Raw genomic sequence first — 26,187 nt, forward strand, 5'->3', positions numbered from 1 at the left:
AATCCCGAGATAATCGTCTCCATGCTCCAAATCCATTTTAAAGCCATTTTTAAGGCATTTCGCGCATACATGAAATGAACACATTTTTCTCCAAAACTATAACAGATGCAAGCTTGTCCTGTTTGGTGGAGATGATATTTAATAAAATAAGTAGAAATCCACTAAAAGTTTTGTTTGGTTATCTTGCAATCCCGAGATAATCGTCTCCATGCTCCAAATCCATTTTAAAGCCATTTTTAAGGCATTTCGCGCATACATGAAATGAACACATTTTTCTCCAAAACTATAACAGATGCAAGCTTGTCCTGTTTGGTGGAGATGATATTTAATAAAATAAGTAGAAATCCACTAAAAGTTTTGTTTGGTTATATTGCAATCCCGAGATAATCGTCTCCATGCTCCAAATCCATTTTAAAGCCATTTTTAAGGCATTTCGCGCATACATGAAATGAACACATTTTTCTCCAAAACTATAACAGATGCAAGCTTGTCCTGTTTGGTGGAGATGATATTTAATAAAATAAGTAGAAATCCACTAAAAGTTTTGTTTGGTTATCTTGCAATCCCGAGATAATCGTCTCCATGCTCCAAATCCATTTTAAAGCCATTTTTAAGGCATTTCGCGCATACATGAAATGAACACATTTTTCTCCAAAACTATAACAGATGCAAGCTTGTCCTGTTTGGTGGAGATAATATTTAATAAAATAAGTAGAAATCTACTAAAAGTTTCGTTTGTTTATATTGCCATCCTGAGATAATCGTCTCCATGCTCCAAATCCATTTTAAAGCCATTTCAAAGGCATTTTGCGCATACATGAAATGAACACATTTTTCTCCAAAACTATAACACATGCAAGCTTGTCCTGTTTGGTGGAGATGATATTTAATAAAATAAGTAGAAATCCACTAAAAGTTTTGTTTGGTTATCTTGCAATCCCGAGATAATCGTCTCCATGCTCCAAATCCATTTTAAAGCCATTTTTAAGGCATTTCGCGCATACATGAAATGAACACATTTTTCTCCAAAACTATAACAGATGCAAGCTTGTCCTGTTTGGTGGAGATGATATTTAATAAAATAAGTAGAAATCCACAAAAAGTTTTGTTTGGTTATCTTGCAATCCCGAGATAATCGTCTCCATGCTCCAAATCCATTTTAAAGCCATTTTTAAGGCATTTCGCGCATACATGAAATGAACACATTTTTCTCCAAAACTATAACAGATGCAAGCTTGTCCTGTTTGGTGGAGATGATATTTAATAAAATAAGTAGAAATCCACTAAAAGTTTTGTTTGGTTATCTTGCAATCCCGAGATAATCGTCTCCATGCTCCAAATCCATTTTAAAGCCATTTCAAAGGCATTTTGCGCATACATGAAATGAACACATTTTTCTCCAAAACTATAACACATGCAAGCTTGTCCTGTTTGGTGGAGATGATATTTAATAAAATAAGTAGAAATCCACTAAAAGTTTTGTTTGGTTATCTTGCAATCCCGAGATAATCGTCTCCATGCTCCAAATCCATTTTAAAGCCATTTTTAAGGCATTTCGCGCATACATGAAATGAACACATTTTTCTCCAAAACTATAACAGATGCAAGCTTGTCCTGTTTGGTGGAGATGATATTTAATAAAATAAGTAGAAATCCACTAAAAGTTTTGTTTGGTTATCTTGCAATCCCGAGATAATCGTCTCCATGCTCCAAATCCATTTTAAAGCCATTTTTAAGGCATTTCGCGCATACATGAAATGAACACATTTTTCCCCAAAACTATAACAGATGCAAGCTTGTCCTGTTTGGTGGAGATAATATTTAATAAAATAAGTAGAAATCTACTAAAAGTTTCGTTTGTTTATATTGCCATCCTGAGATAATCGTCTCCATGCTCCAAATCCATTTTAAAGCCATTTCAAAGGCATTTTGCGCATACATGAAATGAACACATTTTTCTCCAAACCTATAACACATGCAAGCTTGTCCTGTTTGGTGGAGATGATATTTAATAAAATAAGTAGAAATCCACTAAAAGTTTTGTTTGGTTATCTTGCAATCCCGAGATAATCGTCTCCATGCTCCAAATCCATTTTAAAGCCATTTTTAAGGCATTTCGCGCATACATGAAATGAACACATTTTTCTCCAAAACTATAACAGATGCAAGCTTGTCCTGTTTGGTGGAGATGATATTTAATAAAATAAGTAGAAATCCACTAAAAGTTTTGTTTGGTTATCTTGCAATCCCGAGATAATCGTCTCCATGCTCCAAATCCATTTTAAAGCCATTTCAAAGGCATTTTGCGCATACATGAAATTAACACATTTTTCTCCAAAACTATAACACATGCAAGCTTGTCCTGTTTGGTGGAGATGATATTTAATAAAATAAGTAGAAATCCACTAAAAGTTTTGTTTGGTTATCTTGCAATCCCGAGATAATCGTCTCCATGCTCCAAATCCATTTTAAAGCCATTTTTAAGGCATTTCGCGCATACATGAAATGAACACATTTTTCTCCAAAACTATAACAGATGCAAGCTTGTCCTGTTTGGTGGAGATGATATTTAATAAAATAAGTAGAAATCCACTAAAAGTTTTGTTTGGTTATCTTGCAATCCCGAGATAATCGTCTCCATGCTCCAAATCCATTTTAAAGCCATTTTTAAGGCATTTCGCGCATACATGAAATCAACACATTTTTCTCCAAAACTATAACAGATGCAAGCTTGTCCTGTTTGGTGGAGATAATATTTAATAAAATAAGTAGAAATCTACTAAAAGTTTCGTTTGTTTATATTGCCATCCTGAGATAATCGTCTCCATGCTCCAAATCCATTTTAAAGCCATTTCAAAGGCATTTTGCGCATACATGAAATGAACACATTTTTCTCCAAACCTATAACACATGCAAGCTTGTCCTGTTTGGTGGAGATGATATTTAATAAAATAAGTAGAAATCCACTAAAAGTTTTGTTTGGTTATCTTGCAATCCCGAGATAATCGTCTCCATGCTCCAAATCCATTTTAAAGCCATTTTTAAGGCATTTCGCGCATACATGAAATGAACACATTTTTCTCCAAAACTATAACAGATGCAAGCTTGTCCTGTTTGGTGGAGATGATATTTAATAAAATAAGTAGAAATCCACTAAAAGTTTTGTTTGGTTATCTTGCAATCCCGAGATAATCGTCTCCATGCTCCAAATCCATTTTAAAGCCATTTTTAAGGCATTTCGCGCATACATGAAATGAACACATTTTTCTCCAAAACTATAACAGATGCAAGCTTGTCCTGTTTGGTGGAGATGATATTTAATAAAATAAGTAGAAATCCACTAAAAGTTTTGTTTGGTTATCTTGCAATCCCGAGATAATCGTCTCCATGCTCCAAATCCATTTTAAAGCCATTTCAAAGGCATTTTGCGCATACATGAAATGAACACATTTTTCTCCAAAACTATAACACATGCAAGCTTGTCCTGTTTGGTGGAGATGATATTTAATAAAATAAGTAGAAATCCACTAAAAGTTTTGTTTGGTTATCTTGCAATCCCGAGATAATCGTCTCCATGCTCCAAATCCATTTTAAAGCCATTTCAAAGGCATTTTGCGCATACATGAAACGAACACATTTTTCTCCAAAACTATAACACATGCAAGCTTGTCCTGTTTGGTGGAGATGATATTTAATAAAATAAGTAGAAATCCACTAAAAGTTTTGTTTGGTTATCTTGCAATCCCGAGATAATCGTCTCCATGCTCCAAATCCATTTTAAAGCCATTTTTAAGGCATTTCGCGCATACATGAAATGAACACATTTTTCTCCAAAACTATAACAGATGCAAGCTTGTCCTGTTTGGTGGAGATGATATTTAATAAAATAAGTAGAAATCCACTAAAAGTTTTGTTTGGTTATCTTGCAATCCCGAGATAATCGTCTCCATGCTCCAAATCCATTTTAAAGCCATTTTTAAGGCATTTCGCGCATACATGAAATGAACACATTTTTCTCCAAAACTATAACAGATGCAAGCTTGTCCTGTTTGGTGGAGATGATATTTAATAAAATAAGTAGAAATCCACTAAAAGTTTTGTTTGGTTATCTTGCAATCCCGAGATAATCGTCTCCATGCTCCAAATCCATTTTAAAGCCATTTTTAAGGCATTTCGCGCATACATGAAATGAACACATTTTTCTCCAAAACTATAACAGATGCAAGCTTGTCCTGTTTGGTGGAGATGATATTTAATAAAATAAGTAGAAATCCACTAAAAGTTTTGTTTGGTTATATTGCAATCCCGAGATAATCGTCTCCATGCTCCAAATCCATTTTAAAGCCATTTTTAAGGCATTTCGCGCATACATGAAATGAACACATTTTTCTCCAAAACTATAACAGATGCAAGCTTGTCCTGTTTGGTGGAGATGATATTTAATAAAATAAGTAGAAATCCACTAAAAGTTTTGTTTGGTTATCTTGCAATCCCGAGATAATCGTCTCCATGCTCCAAATCCATTTTAAAGCCATTTTTAAGGCATTTCGCGCATACATGAAATGAACACATTTTTCTCCAAAACTATAACAGATGCAAGCTTGTCCTGTTTGGTGGAGATGATATTTAATAAAATAAGTAGAAATCCACTAAAAGTTTTGTTTGGTTATCTTGCAATCCCGAGATAATCGTCTCCATGCTCCAAATCCATTTTAAAGCCATTTTTAAGGCATTTCGCGCATACATGAAATGAACACATTTTTCTCCAAAACTATAACAGATGCAAGCTTGTCCTGTTTGGTGGAGATGATATTTAATAAAATAAGTAGAAATCCACTAAAAGTTTTGTTTGGTTATCTTGCAATCCCGAGATAATCGTCTCCATGCTCCAAATCCATTTTAAAGCCATTTTTAAGGCATTTCGCGCATACATGAAATGAACACATTTTTCTCCAAAACTATAACAGATGCAAGCTTGTCCTGTTTGGTGGAGATGATATTTAATAAAATAAGTAGAAATCCACTAAAAGTTTTGTTTGGTTATCTTGCAATCCCGAGATAATCGTCTCCATGCTCCAAATCCATTTTAAAGCCATTTTTAAGGCATTTCGCGCATACATGAAATGAACACATTTTTCTCCAAAACTATAACAGATGCAAGCTTGTCCTGTTTGGTGGAGATGATATTTAATAAAATAAGTAGAAATCCACTAAAAGTTTTGTTTGGTTATCTTGCAATCCCGAGATAATCGTCTCCATGCTCCAAATCCATTTTAAAGCCATTTTTAAGGCATTTCGCGCATACATGAAATGAACACATTTTTCTCCAAAACTATAACAGATGCAAGCTTGTCCTGTTTGGTGGAGATGATATTTAATAAAATAAGTAGAAATCCACTAAAAGTTTTGTTTGGTTATCTTGCAATCCCGAGATAATCGTCTCCATGCTCCAAATCCATTTTAAAGCCATTTTTAAGGCATTTCGCGCATACATGAAATGAACACATTTTTCTCCAAAACTATAACAGATGCAAGCTTGTCCTGTTTGGTGGAGATGATATTTAATAAAATAAGTAGAAATCCACTAAAAGTTTTGTTTGGTTATCTTGCAATCCCGAGATAATCGTCTCCATGCTCCAAATCCATTTTAAAGCCATTTTTAAGGCATTTCGCGCATACATGAAATGAACACATTTTTCTCCAAAACTATAACAGATGCAAGCTTGTCCTGTTTGGTGGAGATGATATTTAATAAAATAAGTAGAAATCCACTAAAAGTTTTGTTTGGTTATATTGCTATCCCGAGATAATCGTCTCCATGCTCCAAATCCATTTTAAAGCCATTTTTAAGGCATTTCGCGCATACATGAAATGAACACATTTTTCTCCAAAACTATAACAGATGCAAGCTTGTCCTGTTTGGTGGAGATGATATTTAATAAAATAAGTAGAAATCCACTAAAAGTTTTGTTTGGTTATCTTGCAATCCCGAGATAATCGTCTCCATGCTCCAAATCCATTTTAAAGCCATTTTTAAGGCATTTCGCGCATACATGAAATGAACACATTTTTCTCCAAAACTATAACAGATGCAAGCTTGTCCTGTTTGGTGGAGATGATATTTAATAAAATAAGTAGAAATCCACTAAAAGTTTTGTTTGGTTATCTTGCAATCCCGAGATAATCGTCTCCATGCTCCAAATCCATTTTAAAGCCATTTTTAAGGCATTTCGCGCATACATGAAATGAACACATTTTTCTCCAAAACTATAACAGATGCAAGCTTGTCCTGTTTGGTGGAGATGATATTTAATAAAATAAGTAGAAATCCACTAAAAGTTTTGTTTGGTTATCTTGCAATCCCGAGATAATCGTCTCCATGCTCCAAATCCATTTTAAAGCCATTTTTAAGGCATTTCGCGCATACATGAAATGAACACATTTTTCTCCAAAACTATAACAGATGCAAGCTTGTCCTGTTTGGTGGAGATGATATTTAATAAAATAAGTAGAAATCCACTAAAAGTTTTGTTTGGTTATCTTGCAATCCCGAGATAATCGTCTCCATGCTCCAAATCCATTTTAAAGCCATTTTTAAGGCATTTCGCGCATACATGAAATGAACACATTTTTCTCCAAAACTATAACAGATGCAAGCTTGTCCTGTTTGGTGGAGATGATATTTAATAAAATAAGTAGAAATCCACTAAAAGTTTTGTTTGGTTATCTTGCAATCCCGAGATAATCGTCTCCATGCTCCAAATCCATTTTAAAGCCATTTTTAAGGCATTTCGCGCATACATGAAATGAACACATTTTTCTCCAAAACTATAACAGATGCAAGCTTGTCCTGTTTGGTGGAGATGATATTTAATAAAATAAGTAGAAATCCACTAAAAGTTTTGTTTGGTTATATTGCAATCCCGAGATAATCGTCTCCATGCTCCAAATCCATTTTAAAGCCATTTTTAAGGCATTTCGCGCATACATGAAATGAACACATTTTTCTCCAAAACTATAACAGATGCAAGCTTGTCCTGTTTGGTGGAGATGATATTTAATAAAATAAGTAGAAATCCACTAAAAGTTTTGTTTGGTTATCTTGCAATCCCGAGATAATCGTCTCCATGCTCCAAATCCATTTTAAAGCCATTTTTAAGGCATTTCGCGCATACATGAAATGAACACATTTTTCTCCAAAACTATAACAGATGCAAGCTTGTCCTGTTTGGTGGAGATAATATTTAATAAAATAAGTAGAAATCTACTAAAAGTTTCGTTTGTTTATATTGCCATCCTGAGATAATCGTCTCCATGCTCCAAATCCATTTTAAAGCCATTTCAAAGGCATTTTGCGCATACATGAAATGAACACATTTTTCTCCAAAACTATAACACATGCAAGCTTGTCCTGTTTGGTGGAGATGATATTTAATAAAATAAGTAGAAATCCACTAAAAGTTTTGTTTGGTTATCTTGCAATCCCGAGATAATCGTCTCCATGCTCCAAATCCATTTTAAAGCCATTTTTAAGGCATTTCGCGCATACATGAAATGAACACATTTTTCTCCAAAACTATAACAGATGCAAGCTTGTCCTGTTTGGTGGAGATGATATTTAATAAAATAAGTAGAAATCCACTAAAAGTTTTGTTTGGTTATCTTGCAATCCCGAGATAATCGTCTCCATGCTCCAAATCCATTTTAAAGCCATTTTTAAGGCATTTCGCGCATACATGAAATGAACACATTTTTCTCCAAAACTATAACAGATGCAAGCTTGTCCTGTTTGGTGGAGATGATATTTAATAAAATAAGTAGAAATCCACTAAAAGTTTTGTTTGGTTATCTTGCAATCCCGAGATAATCGTCTCCATGCTCCAAATCCATTTTAAAGCCATTTTTAAGGCATTTCGCGCATACATGAAATGAACACATTTTTCTCCAAAACTATAACAGATGCAAGCTTGTCCTGTTTGGTGGAGATGATATTTAATAAAATAAGTAGAAATCCACTAAAAGTTTTGTTTGGTTATCTTGCAATCCCGAGATAATCGTCTCCATGCTCCAAATCCATTTTAAAGCCATTTCAAAGGCATTTTGCGCATACATGAAATGAACACATTTTTCTCCAAAACTATAACACATGCAAGCTTGTCCTGTTTGGTGGAGATGATATTTAATAAAATAAGTAGAAATCCACTAAAAGTTTTGTTTGGTTATCTTGCAATCCCGAGATAATCGTCTCCATGCTCCAAATCCATTTTAAAGCCATTTTTAAGGCATTTCGCGCATACATGAAATGAACACATTTTTCTCCAAAACTATAACAGATGCAAGCTTGTCCTGTTTGGTGGAGATGATATTTAATAAAATAAGTAGAAATCCACTAAAAGTTTTGTTTGGTTATCTTGCAATCCCGAGATAATCGTCTCCATGCTCCAAATCCATTTTAAAGCCATTTTTAAGGCATTTCGCGCATACATGAAATGAACACATTTTTCTCCAAAACTATAACAGATGCAAGCTTGTCCTGTTTGGTGGAGATAATATTTAATAAAATAAGTAGAAATCTACTAAAAGTTTCGTTTGTTTATATTGCCATCCTGAGATAATCGTCTCCATGCTCCAAATCCATTTTAAAGCCATTTCAAAGGCATTTTGCGCATACATGAAATGAACACATTTTTCTCCAAACCTATAACACATGCAAGCTTGTCCTGTTTGGTGGAGATGATATTTAATAAAATAAGTAGAAATCCACTAAAAGTTTTGTTTGGTTATCTTGCAATCCCGAGATAATCGTCTCCATGCTCCAAATCCATTTTAAAGCCATTTTTAAGGCATTTCGCGCATACATGAAATGAACACATTTTTCTCCAAAACTATAACAGATGCAAGCTTGTCCTGTTTGGTGGAGATGATATTTAATAAAATAAGTAGAAATCCACTAAAAGTTTTGTTTGGTTATCTTGCAATCCCGAGATAATCGTCTCCATGCTCCAAATCCATTTTAAAGCCATTTTTAAGGCATTTCGCGCATACATGAAATGAACACATTTTTCTCCAAAACTATAACAGATGCAAGCTTGTCCTGTTTGGTGGAGATAATATTTAATAAAATAAGTAGAAATCTACTAAAAGTTTCGTTTTGTTTATATTGCCATCCTGAGATAATCGTCTCCATGCTCCAAATCCATTTTAAAGCCATTTCAAAGGCATTTTGCGCATACATGAAATGAACACATTTTTCTCCAAACCTATAACACATGCAAGCTTGTCCTGTTTGGTGGAGATGATATTTAATAAAATAAGTAGAAATCCACTAAAAGTTTTGTTTGGTTATCTTGCAATCCCGAGATAATCGTCTCCATGCTCCAAATCCATTTTAAAGCCATTTTTAAGGCATTTCGCGCATACATGAAATGAACACATTTTTCTCCAAAACTATAACAGATGCAAGCTTGTCCTGTTTGGTGGAGATGATATTTAATAAAATAAGTAGAAATCCACTAAAAGTTTTGTTTGGTTATCTTGCAATCCCGAGATAATCGTCTCCATGCTCCAAATCCATTTTAAAGCCATTTTTAAGGCATTTCGCGCATACATGAAATGAACACATTTTTCTCCAAAACTATAACAGATGCAAGCTTGTCCTGTTTGGTGGAGATAATATTTAATAAAATAAGTAGAAATCTACTAAAAGTTTCGTTTGTTTATATTGCCATCCTGAGATAATCGTCTCCATGCTCCAAATCCATTTTAAAGCCATTTCAAAGGCATTTTGCGAATACATGAAATGAACACATTTTTCTCCAAAACTATAACACATGCAAGCTTGTCCTGTTTGGTGGAGATGATATTTAATAAAATAAGTAGAAATCCACTAAAAGTTTTGTTTGGTTATCTTGCAATCCCGAGATAATCGTCTCCATGCTCCAAATCCATTTTAAAGCCATTTCAAAGGCATTTTGCGCATACATGAAATGAACACATTTTTCTCCAAAACTATAACACATGCAAGCTTGTCCTGTTTGGTGGAGATGATATTTAATAAAATAAGTAGAAATCCACTAAAAGTTTTGTTTGGTTATCTTGCAATCCCGAGATAATCGTCTCCATGCTCCAAATCCATTTTAAAGCCATTTTTAAGGCATTTCGCGCATACATGAAATGAACACATTTTTCTCCAAAACTATAACAGATGCAAGCTTGTCCTGTTTGGTGGAGATGATATTTAATAAAATAAGTAGAAATCCACTAAAAGTTTTGTTTGGTTATCTTGCAATCCCGAGATAATCGTCTCCATGCTCCAAATCCATTTTAAAGCCATTTTTAAGGCATTTCGCGCATACATGAAATGAACACATTTTTCTCCAAAACTATAACAGATGCAAGCTTGTCCTGTTTGGTGGAGATGATATTTAATAAAATAAGTAGAAATCCACTAAAAGTTTTGTTTGGTTATCTTGCAATCCCGAGATAATCGTCTCCATGCTCCAAATCCATTTTAAAGCCATTTTTAAGGCATTTCGCGCATACATGAAATGAACACATTTTTCTCCAAAACTATAACAGATGCAAGCTTGTCCTGTTTGGTGGAGATGATATTTAATAAAATAAGTAGAAATCCACTAAAAGTTTTGTTTGGTTATATTGCAATCCCGAGATAATCGTCTCCATGCTCCAAATCCATTTTAAAGCCATTTTTAAGGCATTTCGCGCATACATGAAATGAACACATTTTTCTCCAAAACTATAACAGATGCAAGCTTGTCCTGTTTGGTGGAGATGATATTTAATAAAATAAGTAGAAATCCACTAAAAGTTTTGTTTGGTTATCTTGCAATCCCGAGATAATCGTCTCCATGCTCCAAATCCATTTTAAAGCCATTTTTAAGGCATTTCGCGCATACATGAAATGAACACATTTTTCTCCAAAACTATAACAGATGCAAGCTTGTCCTGTTTGGTGGAGATGATATTTAATAAAATAAGTAGAAATCCACTAAAAGTTTTGTTTGGTTATCTTGCAATCCCGAGATAATCGTCTCCATGCTCCAAATCCATTTTAAAGCCATTTTTAAGGCATTTCGCGCATACATGAAATGAACACATTTTTCTCCAAAACTATAACAGATGCAAGCTTGTCCTGTTTGGTGGAGATGATATTTAATAAAATAAGTAGAAATCCACTAAAAGTTTTGTTTGGTTATCTTGCAATCCCGAGATAATCGTCTCCATGCTCCAAATCCATTTTAAAGCCATTTTTAAGGCATTTCGCGCATACATGAAATGAACACATTTTTCTCCAAAACTATAACAGATGCAAGCTTGTCCTGTTTGGTGGAGATGATATTTAATAAAATAAGTAGAAATCCACTAAAAGTTTTGTTTGGTTATCTTGCAATCCCGAGATAATCGTCTCCATGCTCCAAATCCATTTTAAAGCCATTTTTAAGGCATTTCGCGCATACATGAAATGAACACATTTTTCTCCAAAACTATAACAGATGCAAGCTTGTCCTGTTTGGTGGAGATGATATTTAATAAAATAAGTAGAAATCCACTAAAAGTTTTGTTTGGTTATCTTGCAATCCCGAGATAATCGTCTCCATGCTCCAAATCCATTTTAAAGCCATTTTTAAGGCATTTCGCGCATACATGAAATGAACACATTTTTCTCCAAAACTATAACAGATGCAAGCTTGTCCTGTTTGGTGGAGATGATATTTAATAAAATAAGTAGAAATCCACTAAAAGTTTTGTTTGGTTATATTGCAATCCCGAGATAATCGTCTCCATGCTCCAAATCCATTTTAAAGCCATTTTTAAGGCATTTCGCGCATACATGAAATGAACACATTTTTCTCCAAAACTATAACAGATGCAAGCTTGTCCTGTTTGGTGGAGATGATATTTAATAAAATAAGTAGAAATCCACTAAAAGTTTTGTTTGGTTATCTTGCAATCCCGAGATAATCGTCTCCATGCTCCAAATCCATTTTAAAGCCATTTTTAAGGCATTTCGCGCATACATGAAATGAACACATTTTTCTCCAAAACTATAACAGATGCAAGCTTGTCCTGTTTGGTGGAGATAATATTTAATAAATTAAGTAGAAATCTACTAAAAGTTTCGTTTGTTTATATTGCCATCCTGAGATAATCGTCTCCATGCTCCAAATCCATTTTAAAGCCATTTCAAAGGCATTTTGCGCATACATGAAATGAACACATTTTTCTCCAAAACTATAACACATGCAAGCTTGTCCTGTTTGGTGGAGATGATATTTAATAAAATAAGTAGAAATCCACTAAAAGTTTTGTTTGGTTATCTTGCAATCCCGAGATAATCGTCTCCATGCTCCAAATCCATTTTAAAGCCATTTTTAAGGCATTTCGCGCATACATGAAATGAACACATTTTTCTCCAAAACTATAACAGATGCAAGCTTGTCCTGTTTGGTGGAGATGATATTTAATAAAATAAGTAGAAATCCACTAAAAGTTTTGTTTGGTTATCTTGCAATCCCGAGATAATCGTCTCCATGCTCCAAATCCATTTTAAAGCCATTTTTAAGGCATTTCGCGCATACATGAAATGAACACATTTTTCTCCAAAACTATAACAGATGCAAGCTTGTCCTGTTTGGTGGAGATGATATTTAATAAAATAAGTAGAAATCCACTAAAAGTTTTGTTTGGTTATCTTGCAATCCCGAGATAATCGTCTCCATGCTCCAAATCCATTTTAAAGCCATTTTTAAGGCATTTCGCGCATACATGAAATGAACACATTTTTCTCCAAAACTATAACAGATGCAAGCTTGTCCTGTTTGGTGGAGATGATATTTAATAAAATAAGTAGAAATCCACTAAAAGTTTTGTTTGGTTATCTTGCAATCCCGAGATAATCGTCTCCATGCTCCAAATCCATTTTAAAGCCATTTCAAAGGCATTTTGCGCATACATGAAATGAACACATTTTTCTCCAAAACTATAACACATGCAAGCTTGTCCTGTTTGGTGGAGATGATATTTAATAAAATAAGTAGAAATCCACTAAAAGTTTTGTTTGGTTATCTTGCAATCCCGAGATAATCGTCTCCATGCTCCAAATCCATTTTAAAGCCATTTTTAAGGCATTTCGCGCATACATGAAATGAACACATTTTTCTCCAAAACTATAACAGATGCAAGCTTGTCCTGTTTGGTGGAGATGATATTTAATAAAATAAGTAGAAATCCACTAAAAGTTTTGTTTGGTTATCTTGCAATCCCGAGATAATCGTCTCCATGCTCCAAATCCATTTTAAAGCCATTTTTAAGGCATTTCGCGCATACATGAAATGAACACATTTTTCTCCAAAACTATAACAGATGCAAGCTTGTCCTGTTTGGTGGAGATAATATTTAATAAAATAAGTAGAAATCTACTAAAAGTTTCGTTTGTTTATATTGCCATCCTGAGATAATCGTCTCCATGCTCCAAATCCATTTTAAAGCCATTTCAAAGGCATTTTGCGCATACATGAAATGAACACATTTTTCTCCAAAACTATAACACATGCAAGCTTGTCCTGTTTGGTGGAGATGATATTTAATAAAATAAGTAGAAATCCACTAAAAGTTTTGTTTGGTTATCTTGCAATCCCGAGATAATCGTCTCCATGCTCCAAATCCATTTTAAAGCCATTTTTAAGGCATTTCTCGCATACATGAAATGAACACATTTTTCTCCAAAACTATAACAGATGCAAGCTTGTCCTGTTTGGTGGAGATGATATTTAATAAAATAAGTAGAAATCCACTAAAAGTTTTGTTTGGTTATCTTGCAATCCCGAGATAATCGTCTCCATGCTCCAAATCCATTTTAAAGCCATTTTTAAGGCATTTCGCGCATACATGAAATGAACACATTTTTCTCCAAAACTATAACAGATGCAAGCTTGTCCTGTTTGGTGGAGATAATATTTAATAAAATAAGTAGAAATCTACTAAAAGTTTCGTTTGTTTATATTGCCATCCTGAGATAATCGTCTCCATGCTCCAAATCCATTTTAAAGCCATTTCAAAGGCATTTTGCGCATACATGAAATGAACACATTTTTCTCCAAACCTATAACACATTCAAGCTTGTCCTGTTTGGTGGAGATGATATTTAATAAAATAAGTAGAAATCCACTAAAAGTTTTGTTTGGTTATCTTGCAATCCCGAGATAATCGTCTCCATGCTCCAAATCCATTTTAAAGCCATTTTTAAGGCATTTCGCGCATACATGAAATGAACACATTTTTCTCCAAAACTATAACAGATGCAAGCTTGTCCTGTTTGGTGGAGATGATATTTAATAAAATAAGTAGAAATCCACTAAAAGTTTTGTTTGGTTATCTTGCAATCCCGAGATAATCGTCTCCATGCTCCAAATCCATTTTAAAGCCATTTTTAAGGCATTTCGCGCATACATGAAATGAACACATTTTTCTCCAAAACTATAACAGATGCAAGCTTGTCCTGTTTGGTGGAGATAATATTTAATAAAATAAGTAGAAATCTACTAAAAGTTTCGTTTGTTTATATTGCCATCCTGAGATAATCGTCTCCATGCTCCAAATCCATTTTAAAGCCATTTCAAAGGCATTTTGCGCATACATGAAATGAACACATTTTTCTCCGAAACTATAACACATGCAAGCTTGTCCTGTTTGGTGGAGATGATATTTAATAAAATAAGTAGAAATCCACTAAAAGTTTTGTTTGGTTATCTTGCAATCCCGAGATAATCGTCTCCATGCTCCAAATCCATTTTAAAGCCATTTTTAAGGCATTTCGCGCATACATGAAATTAACACATTTTTATCCAAAACTATAACAGATGCAAGCTTGTCCTGTTTGGTGGAGATAATATTTAATAAAATAAGTAGAAATCTACTAAAAGTTTCGTTTGTTTATATTGCCATCCTGAGATAATCGTCTCCATACTCCAAATCCATTTTAAAGCCATTTCAAAGTCATTTTGCGCATACATGAAATGAACACATTTTTCTCCAAAACTATAACACATGCAAGCTTGTCCTGTTTGGTGGAGATGATATTTAATAAAATAAGTAGGAATCCACTAAAAGTTTTGTTTGGTTATCTTGCAATCCCGAGATAATCGTCTCCATGCTCCAAATCCATTTTAAAGCCATTTTTAAGGCATTTCGCGCATACATGAAATGAACACATTTTTCTCCAAAACTATAACAGATGCAAGCTTGTCCTGTTTGGTGGAGATGATATTTAATAAAATAAGTAGAAATCCACTAAAAGTTTTGTTTGGTTATCTTGCAATCCCGAGATAATCGTCTCCATGCTCCAAATCCATTTTAAAGCCATTTTTAAGGCATTTCGCGCATACATGAAATGAACACATTTTTCTCCAAAAATATAACAGATGCAAGCTTGTCCTGTTTGGTGGAGATGATATTTAATAAAATAAGTAGAAATCCACTAAAAGTTTTGTTTGGTTATCTTGCAATCCCGAGATAATCGTCTCCATGCTCCAAATCCATTTTAAAGCCATTTTTAAGGCATTTCGCGCATACATGAAATGAACACATTTTTCTCCAAAACTATAACAGATGCAAGCTTGTCCTGTTTGGTGGAGATGATATTTAATAAAATAAGTAGAAATCTACTAAAAGTTTCGTTTGTTTATATTGCCATCCTGAGATAAACGTCTCCATGCTCCAAATCCATTTTAAAGCCATTTCAAAGGCATTTTGCGCATACATGAAATGAACACATTTTTCTCCAAAACTATAACACATGCAAGCTTGTCCTGTTTGGTGGAGATGATATTTAATAAAATAAGTAGAAATCCACTAAAAGTTTTGTTTGGTTATCTTGCAATCTCGAGATAATCGTCTCCATGCTCCAAATCCATTTTAAAGCCATTTTTAAGGCATTTCGCGCATACATGAAATGAACACATTTTTCTCCAAAACTATAACAGATGCAAGCTTGTCCTGTTTGGTGGAGATGATATTTAATAAAATAAGTAGAAATCCACTAAAAGTTTTGTTTGGTTATCTTGCAATCCCGAGATAATCGTCTCCATGCTCCAAATCCATTTTAAAGCCATTTTTAAGGCATTTCGCGCATACATGAAATGAACACATTTTTCTCCAAAACTATAACAGATGCAAGCTTGTCCTGTTTGGTGGAGATAATATTTAATAAAATAAGTAGAAATCTACTAAAAGTTTCGTTTGTTTATATTGCCATCCTGAGATAATCGTCTCCAAGCTCCAAATCCATTTTAAAGCCATTTCAAAGGCATTTTGCGCATACATGAAATGAACACATTTTTCTCCAAAACTATAACAGATGCAAGCTTGTCCTCTTTGGTGGAGATGATATTTAATAAAATAAGTAGAAATCCACTAAAAGTTTTGTTTGGTTATCTTGCAATCCCGAGATAATCGTCTCCATGCTCCAAATCCATTTTAAAGCCATTTTTAAGGCATTTCGCGCATACATGAAATGAACACATTTTTCTCCAAAACTATAACAGATGCAAGCTTGTCCTGTTTGGTGGAGATGATATTTAATAAAATAAGTAGAAATCCACTAAAAGTTTTGTTTGGTTATCTTGCAATCCCGAGATAATCGTCTCCATGCTCCAAATCCATTTTAAAGCCATTTTTAAGGCATTTCGCGCATACATGAAATGAACACATTTTTCTCCAAAACTATAACAGATGCAAGCTTGTCCTTTTTGGTGGAGATAATATTTAATAAAATAAGTAGAAATCTACTAAAAGTTTCGTTTGTTTATATTGCCATCCTGAGATAATCGTCTCCATGCTCCAAATCCATTTTAAAGCCATTTCAAAGGCATTTTGCGCATACATGAAATGAACACATTTTTCTCCAAAACTATAACACATGCAAGCTTGTCCTGTTTGGTGGAGATGATATTTAATAAAATAAGTAGAAATCCACTAAAAGTTTTGTTTGGTTATCTTGCAATCCCGAGATAATCGTCTCCATGCTCCAAATCCATTTTAAAGCCATTTTTAAGGCATTTCGCGCATACATGAAATGAACACATTTTTCTCCAAAACTATAACAGATGCAAGCTTGTCCTGTTTGGTGGAGATAATATTTAATAAAATAAGTAGAAATCTACTAAAAGTTTCGTTTGTTTATATTGCCATCCTGAGATAATCGTCTCCATGCTCCAAATGCATTTTAAAGCCATTTCAAAGGCATTTTGCGCATACATGAAATGAACACATTTTTCTCCAAAACTATAACACATGCAAGCTTGTCCTGTTTGGTGAAGATGATATTTAATAAAATAAGTAGAAATCCACTAAAAGTTTTGTTTGGTTATCTTGCAATCCCGAGATAATCGTCTCCATGCTCCAAATCCATTTTAAAGCCATTTTTAAGGCATTTCGCGCATACATGAAATGAACACATTTTTCTCCAAAACTATAACAGATGCAAGCTTGTCCTGTTTGGTGGAGATGACATTTAATAAAATAAGTAGAAATCCACTAAAAGTTTTGTTTGGTTATCTTGCAATCCCGAGATAATCGTCTCCATGCTCCAAATCCATTTTAAAGCCATTTTTAAGGCATTTCGCGCATACATGAAATGAACACATTTTTCTCCAAAACTATAACAGATGCAAGCTTGTCCTGTTTGGTGGAGATGATATTTAATAAAATAAGTAGAAATCCACTAAAAGTTTTGTTTGGTTATCTTGCAATCCCGAGATAATCGTCTCCATGCTCCAAATCCATTTTAAAGCCATTTCAAAGGCATTTTGCGCATACATGAAATGAACACATTTTTCTTCAAAACTATAACACATGCAAGCTTGTCCTGTTTGGTGGAGATGATATTTATTAAAATAAGTAGAAATCCACTAAAAGTTTTGTTTGGTTATCTTGCAATCCCGAGATAATCGTCTCCATGCTCCAAATCCATTTTAAAGCCATTTTTAAGGCATTTCGCGCATACATGAAATGAACACATTTTTCTCCAAAACTATAACAGATGCAAGCTTGTCCTGTTTGGTGGAGATGATATTTAATAAAATAAGTAGAAATCCACTAAAAGTTTTGTTTGGTTATCTTGCAATCCCGAGATAATCGTCTCCATGCTCCAAATCCATTTTAAAGCCATTTTTAAGGCATTTCGCGCATACATGAAATGAACACATTTTTCTCCAAAACTATAACAGATGCAAGCTTGTCCTGTTTGGTGGAGATGATATTTAATAAAATAAGTAGAAATCCACTAAAAGTTTTGTTTGGTTATCTTGCAATCCCGAGATAATCGTCTCCATGCTCCAAATCCATTTTAAAGCCATTTTTAAGGCATTTCGCGCATACATGAAATGAACACATTTTTCTCCAAAAATATAACAGATGCAAGCTTGTCCTGTTTGGTGGAGATGATATTTAATAAAATAAGTAGAAATCCACTAAAAGTTTTGTTTGGTTATCTTGCAATCCCGAGATAATCGTCTCCATGCTCCAAATCCATTTTAAAGCCATTTTTAAGGCATTTCGCGCATACATGAAATGAACACATTTTTCTCCAAAACTATAACAGATGCAAGCTTGTCATGTTTGGTGGAGATGATATTTAATAAAATAAGTAGAAATCTACTAAAAGTTTCGTTTGTTTATATTGCCATCCTGAGATAAACGTCTCCATGCTCCAAATCCATTTTAAAGCCATTTCAAAGGCATTTTGCCCATACATGAAATGAACACATTTTTCTCCAAAACTATAACACATGCAAGCTTGTCCTGTTTGGTGGAGATGATATTTAATAAAATAAGTAGAAATCCACTAAAAGTTTTGTTTGGTTATCTTGCAATCCCGAGATAATCGTCTCCATGCTCCAAATCCATTTTAAAGCCATTTTTAAGGCATTTCGCGCATACATGAAATGAACACATTTTTCTCCAAAACTATAACAGATGCAAGCTTGTCCTGTTTGGTGGAGATGATATTTAATAAAATAAGTAGAAATCCACTAAAAGTTTTGTTTGGTTATCTTGCAATCCCGAGATAATCGTCTCCATGCTCCAAATCCATTTTAAAGCCATTTTTAAGGCATTTCGCGCATACATGAAATGAACACATTTTTCTCCAAAACTATAACAGATGCAAGCTTGTCCTGTTTGGTGGAGATAATATTTAATAAAATAAGTAGAAATCTACTAAAAGTTTCGTTTGTTTATATTGCCATCCTGAGATAATCGTCTCCATGCTCCAAATCCATTTTAAAGCCATTTCAAAGGCATTTTGCGCATACATGAAATGAACACATTTTTCTCCAAACCTATAACACATGCAAGCTTGTCCTGTTTGGTGGAGATGATATTTAATAAAATAAGTAGAAATCCACTAAAAGTTTTGTTTGGTTATCTTGCAATCCCGAGATAATCGTCTCCATGCTCCAAATCCATTTTAAAGCCATTTTTAAGGCATTTCCCGCATACATGAAATGAACACATTTTTCTCCAAAACTATAACAGATGCAAGCTTGTCCTGTTTGGTGGAGATGATATTTAATAAAATAAGTAGAAATCCACTAAAAGTTTTGTTTGGTTATCTTGCAATCCCGAGATAATCGTCTCCATGCTCCAAATCCATTTTAAAGCCATTTTTAAGGCATTTTGCGCATACATGAAATGAACACATTTTTCTCCAAAACTATAACAGATGCAAGCTTGTCCTGTTTGGTGGAGATAATATTTAATAAAATAAGTAGAAATCTACTAAAAGTTTCGTTTGTTTATATTGCCATCCTGAGATAAACGTCTCCATGCTCCAAATCCATTTTAAAGCCATTTCAAAGGCATTTTGCGCATACATGAAATGAACACATTTTTCTCCAAAACTATAACACATGCAAGCTTGTCCTGTTTGGTGGAGATGATATTTAATAAAATAAGTAGAAATCCACTAAAAGTTTTGTTTGGTTATCTTGCAATCCCGAGATAATCGTCTCCATGCTCCAAATCCATTTTAAAGTCATTTTTAAGGCATTTCGCGCATACATGAAATGAACACATTTTTCTCCAAAACTATAACAGATGCAAGCTTGTCCTGTTTGGTGGAGATGATATTTAATAAAATAAGTAGAAATCCACTAAAAGTTTTGTTTGGTTATCTTGCAATCCCGAGATAATCGTCTCCATGCTCCAAATCCATTTTAAAGCCATTTTTAAGGCATTTCGCGCATACATGAAATGAACACATTTTTCTCCAAAACTATAACAGATGCAAGCTTGTCCTGTTTGGTGGAGATAATATTTAATAAAATAAGTAGAAATCTACTAAAAGTTTCGTTTGTTTATATTGCCATCCTGAGATAATCGTCTCCATGCTCCAAATCCATTTTAAAGCCATTTCAAAGGCATTTTGCGCATACATGAAATGAACACATTTTTCTCCAAAACTATAACAGATGCAAGCTTGTCCTGTTTGGTGGAGATGATATTTAATAAAATAAGTAGAAATCCACTAAAAGTTTTGTTTGGTTATCTTGCAATCCCGAGATAATCGTCTCCATGCTCCAAATCCATTTTAAAGCCATTTTTAAGGCATTTCGCGCATACATGAAATGAACACATTTTTCTCCAAAACTATAACAGATGCAAGCTTGTCCTGTTTGGTGGAGATGATATTTAATAAAATAAGTAGAAATCCACTAAAAGTTTTGTTTGGTTATCTTGCAATCCCGAGATAATCGTCTCCATGCTCCAAATCCATTTTAAAGCCATTTTTAAGGCATTTCGCGCATACATGAAATGAACACATTTTTCTCCAAAACTATAACAGATGCAAGCTTGTCCTGTTTGGTGGAGATAATATTTAATAAAATAAGTAGAAATCTACTAAAAGTTTCGTTTGTTTATATTGCCATCCTGAGATAATCGTCTCCATGCTCCAAATCCATTTTAAAGCCATTTCAAAGGCATTTTGCGCATACATGAAATGAACACATTTTTCTCCAAAACTATAACACATGCAAGCTTGTCCTGTTTGGTGGAGATGATATTTAATAAAATAAGTAGAAATCCACTAAAAGTTTTGTTTGGTTATCTTGCAATCCCGAGATAATCGTCTCCATGCTCCAAATCCATTTTAAAGCCATTTTTAAGGCATTTCGCGCATACATGAAATGAACACATTTTTCTCCAAAACTATAACAGATGCAAGCTTGTCCTGTTTGGTGGAGATAATATTTAATAAAATAAGTAGAAATCTACTAAAAGTTTCGTTTGTTTATATTGCCATCCTGAGATAATCGTCTCCATGCTCCAAATCCATTTTAAAGCCATTTCAAAGGCATTTTGCGCATACATGAAATGAACACATTTTTCTCCAAAACTATAACACATGCAAGCTTGTCCTGTTTGGTGGAGATGATATTTAATAAAATAAGTAGAAATCCACTAAAAGTTTTGTTTGGTTATCTTGCAATCCCGAGATAATCGTCTCCATGCTCCAAATCCATTTTAAAGCCATTTTTAAGGCATTTCGCGCATACATGAAATGAACACATTTTTCTCCAAAACTATAACAGATGCAAGCTTGTCCTGTTTGGTGGAGATGATATTTAATAAAATAAGTAGAAATCCACTAAAAGTTTTGTTTGGTTATCTTGCAATCCCGAGATAATCGTCTCCATGCTCCAAATCCATTTTAAAGCCATTTTTAAGGCATTTCGCGCATACATGAAATGAACACATTTTTCTCCAAAACTATAACAGATGCAAGCTTGTCCTGTTTGGTGGAGATAATATTTAATAAAATAAGTAGAAATCTACTAAAAGTTTCGTTTGTTTATATTGCCATCCTGAGATAATCGTCTCCATGCTCCAAATCCATTTTAAAGCCATTTCAAAGGCATTTGGCGCATACATGAAATGAACACATTTTTCTCCAAAACTATAACAGATGCAAGCTTGTCCTGTTTGGTGGAGATGATATTTAATAAAATAAGTAGAAATCCACTAAAAGTTTTGTTTGGTTATATTGCAATCCCGAGATAATCGTCTCCATGCTCCAAATCCATTTTAAAGCCATTTTTAAGGCATTTCGCGCATACATGAAATGAACACATTTTTCTCCAAAACTATAACAGATGCAAGCTTGTCCTGTTTGGTGGAGATGATATTTAATAAAATAAGTAGAAATCCACTAAAAGTTTTGTTTGGTTATCTTGCAATCCCGAGATAATCGTCTCCATGCTCCAAATCCATTTTAAAGCCATTTTTAAGGCATTTCGCGCATACATGAAATGAACACATTTTTCTCCAAAACTATAACAGATGCAAGCTTGTCCTGTTTGGTGGAGATAATATTTAATAAAATAAGTAGAAATCTACTAAAAGTTTCGTTTGTTTATATTGCCATCCTGAGATAATCGTCTCCATGCTCCAAATCCATTTTAAAGCCATTTCAAAGGCATTTTGCGCATACATGAAATGAACACATTTTTCTCCAAAACTATAACACATGCAAGCTTGTCCTGTTTGGTGGAGATGATATTTAATAAAATAAGTAGAAATCCACTAAAAGTTTTGTTTGGTTATCTTGCAATCCCGAGATAATCGTCTCCATGCTCCAAATCCATTTTAAAGCCATTTTTAAGGCATTTCCCGCATACATGAAATGAACACATTTTTCTCCAAAACTATAACAGATGCAAGCTTGTCCTGTTTGGTGGAGATGATATTTAATAAAATAAGTAGAAATCCACTAAAAGTTTTGTTTGGTTATCTTGCAATCCCGAGATAATCGTCTCCATGCTCCAAATCCATTTTAAAGCCATTTTTAAGGCATTTTGCGCATACATGAAATGAACACATTTTTCTCCAAAACTATAACAGATGCAAGCTTGTCCTGTTTGGTGGAGATAATATTTAATAAAATAAGTAGAAATCTACTAAAAGTTTCGTTTGTTTATATTGCCATCCTGAGATAAACGTCTCCATGCTCCAAATCCATTTTAAAGCCATTTCAAAGGCATTTTGCGCATACATGAAATGAACACATTTTTCTCCAAAACTATAACACATGCAAGCTTGTCCTGTTTGGTGGAGATGATATTTAATAAAATAAGTAGAAATCCACTAAAAGTTTTGTTTGGTTATCTTGCAATCCCGAGATAATCGTCTCCATGCTCCAAATCCATTTTAAAGTCATTTTTAAGGCATTTCGCGCATACATGAAATGAACACATTTTTCTCCAAAACTATAACAGATGCAAGCTTGTCCTGTTTGGTGGAGATGATATTTAATAAAATAAGTAGAAATCCACTAAAAGTTTTGTTTGGTTATCTTGCAATCCCGAGATAATCGTCTCCATGCTCCAAATCCATTTTAAAGCCATTTTTAAGGCATTTCGCGCATACATGAAATGAACACATTTTTCTCCAAAACTATAACAGATGCAAGCTTGTCCTGTTTGGTGGAGATAATATTTAATAAAATAAGTAGAAATCTACTAAAAGTTTCGTTTGTTTATATTGCCATCCTGAGATAATCGTCTCCATGCTCCAAATCCATTTTAAAGCCATTTCAAAGGCATTTTGCGCATACATGAAATGAACACATTTTTCTCCAAAACTATAACAGATGCAAGCTTGTCCTGTTTGGTGGAGATGATATTTAATAAAATAAGTAGAAATCCACTAAAAGTTTTGTTTGGTTATCTTGCAATCCCGAGATAATCGTCTCCATGCTCCAAATCCATTTTAAAGCCATTTTTAAGGCATTTCGCGCATACATGAAATGAACACATTTTTCTCCAAAACTATAACAGATGCAAGCTTGTCCTGTTTGGTGGAGATGATATTTAATAAAATAAGTAGAAATCCACTAAAAGTTTTGTTTGGTTATCTTGCAATCCCGAGATAATCGTCTCCATGCTCCAAATCCATTTTAAAGCCATTTTTAAGGCATTTCGCGCATACATGAAATGAACACATTTTTCTCCAAAACTATAACAGATGCAAGCTTGTCCTGTTTGGTGGAGATAATATTTAATAAAATAAGTAGAAATCTACTAAAAGTTTCGTTTGTTTATATTGCCATCCTGAGATAATCGTCTCCATGCTCCAAATCCATTTTAAAGCCATTTCAAAGGCATTTTGCGCATACATGAAATGAACACATTTTTCTCCAAAACTATAACACATGCAAGCTTGTCCTGTTTGGTGGAGATGATATTTAATAAAATAAGTAGAAATCCACTAAAAGTTTTGTTTGGTTATCTTGCAATCCCGAGATAATCGTCTCCATGCTCCAAATCCATTTTAAAGCCATTTTTAAGGCATTTCGCGCATAAATGAAATGAACACATTTTTCTCCAAAACTATAACAGATGCAAGCTTGTCCTGTTTGGTGGAGATAATATTTAATAAAATAAGTAGAAATCTACTAAAAGTTTCGTTTGTTTATATTGCCATCCTGAGATAATCGTCTCCATGCTCCAAATCCATTTTAAAGCCATTTCAAAGGCATTTTGCGCATACATGAAATGAACACATTTTTCTCCAAAACTATAACACATGCAAGCTTGTCCTGTTTGGTGGAGATGATATTTAATAAAATAAGTAGAAATCCACTAAAAGTTTTGTTTGGTTATCTTGCAATCCCGAGATAATCGTCTCCATGCTCCAAATCCATTTTAAAGCCATTTTTAAGGCATTTCGCGCATACATGAAATGAACACATTTTTCTCCAAAACTATAACAGATGCAAGCTTGTCCTGTTTGGTGGAGATGATATTTAATAAAATAAGTAGAAATCCACTAAAAGTTTTGTTTGGTTATCTTGCAATCCCGAGATAATCGTCTCCATGCTCCAAATCCATTTTAAAGCCATTTTTAAGGCATTTCGCGCATACATGAAATGAACACATTTTTCTCCAAAACTATAACAGATGCAAGCTTGTCCTGTTTGGTGGAGATAATATTTAATAAAATAAGTAGAAATCTACTAAAAGTTTCGTTTGTTTATATTGCCATCCTGAGATAATCGTCTCCACGCTCCAAATCCATTTTAAAGCCATTTCAAAGGCATTTGGCGCATACATGAAATGAACACATTTTTCTCCAAAACTATAACAGATGCAAGCTTGTCCTGTTTGGTGGAGATGATATTTAATAAAATAAGTAGAAATCCACTAAAAGTTTTGTTTGGTTATCTTGCAATCCCGAGATAATCGTCTCCATGCTCCAAATCCATTTTAAAGCCATTTTTAAGGCATTTCGCGCATACATGAAATGAACACATTTTTCTCCAAAACTATAACAGATGCAAGCTTGTCCTGTTTGGTGGAGATGATATTTAATAAAATAAGTAGAAATCCACTAAAAGTTTTGTTTGGTTATCTTGCAATCCCGAGATAATCGTCTCCATGCTCCAAATCCATTTTAAAGCCATTTTTAAGGCATTTCGCGCATACATGAAATGAACACATTTTTCTCCAAAACTATAACAGATGCAAGCTTGTCCTGTTTGGTGGAGATAATATTTAATAAAATAAGTAGAAATCTACTAAAAGTTTCGTTTGTTTATATTGCCATCCTGAGATAATCGTCTCCATGCTCCAAATCCATTTTAAAGCCATTTCAAAGGCATTTTGCGCATACATGAAATGAACACATTTTTCTCCAAAACTATAACACATGCAAGCTTGTCCTGTTTGGTGGAGATGATATTTAATAAAATAAGTAGAAATCCACTAAAAGTTTTGTTTGGTTATCTTGCAATCCCGAGATAATCGTCTCCATGCTCCAAATCCATTTTAAAGCCATTTTTAAGGCATTTCGCGCATACATGAAATGAACACATTTTTCTCCAAAACTATAACAGATGCAAGCTTGTCCTGTTTGGTGGAGATAATATTTAATAAAATAAGTAGAAATCTACTAAAAGTTTCGTTTGTTTATATTGCCATCCTGAGATAATCGTCTCCATGCTCCAAATCCATTTTAAAGCCATTTCAAAGGCATTTTGCGCATACATGAAATGAACACATTTTTCTCCAAAACTATAACACATGCAAGCTTGTCCTGTTTGGTGGAGATGATATTTAATAAAATAAGTAGAAATCCACTAAAAGTTTTGTTTGGTTATCTTGCAATCCC

The sequence above is a fragment of the Anomaloglossus baeobatrachus genome, unplaced genomic scaffold (assembly GCF_048569485.1).
Source record: "Anomaloglossus baeobatrachus isolate aAnoBae1 unplaced genomic scaffold, aAnoBae1.hap1 Scaffold_82, whole genome shotgun sequence".
Lineage (NCBI taxonomy): Eukaryota > Metazoa > Chordata > Amphibia > Anura > Aromobatidae > Anomaloglossus > Anomaloglossus baeobatrachus.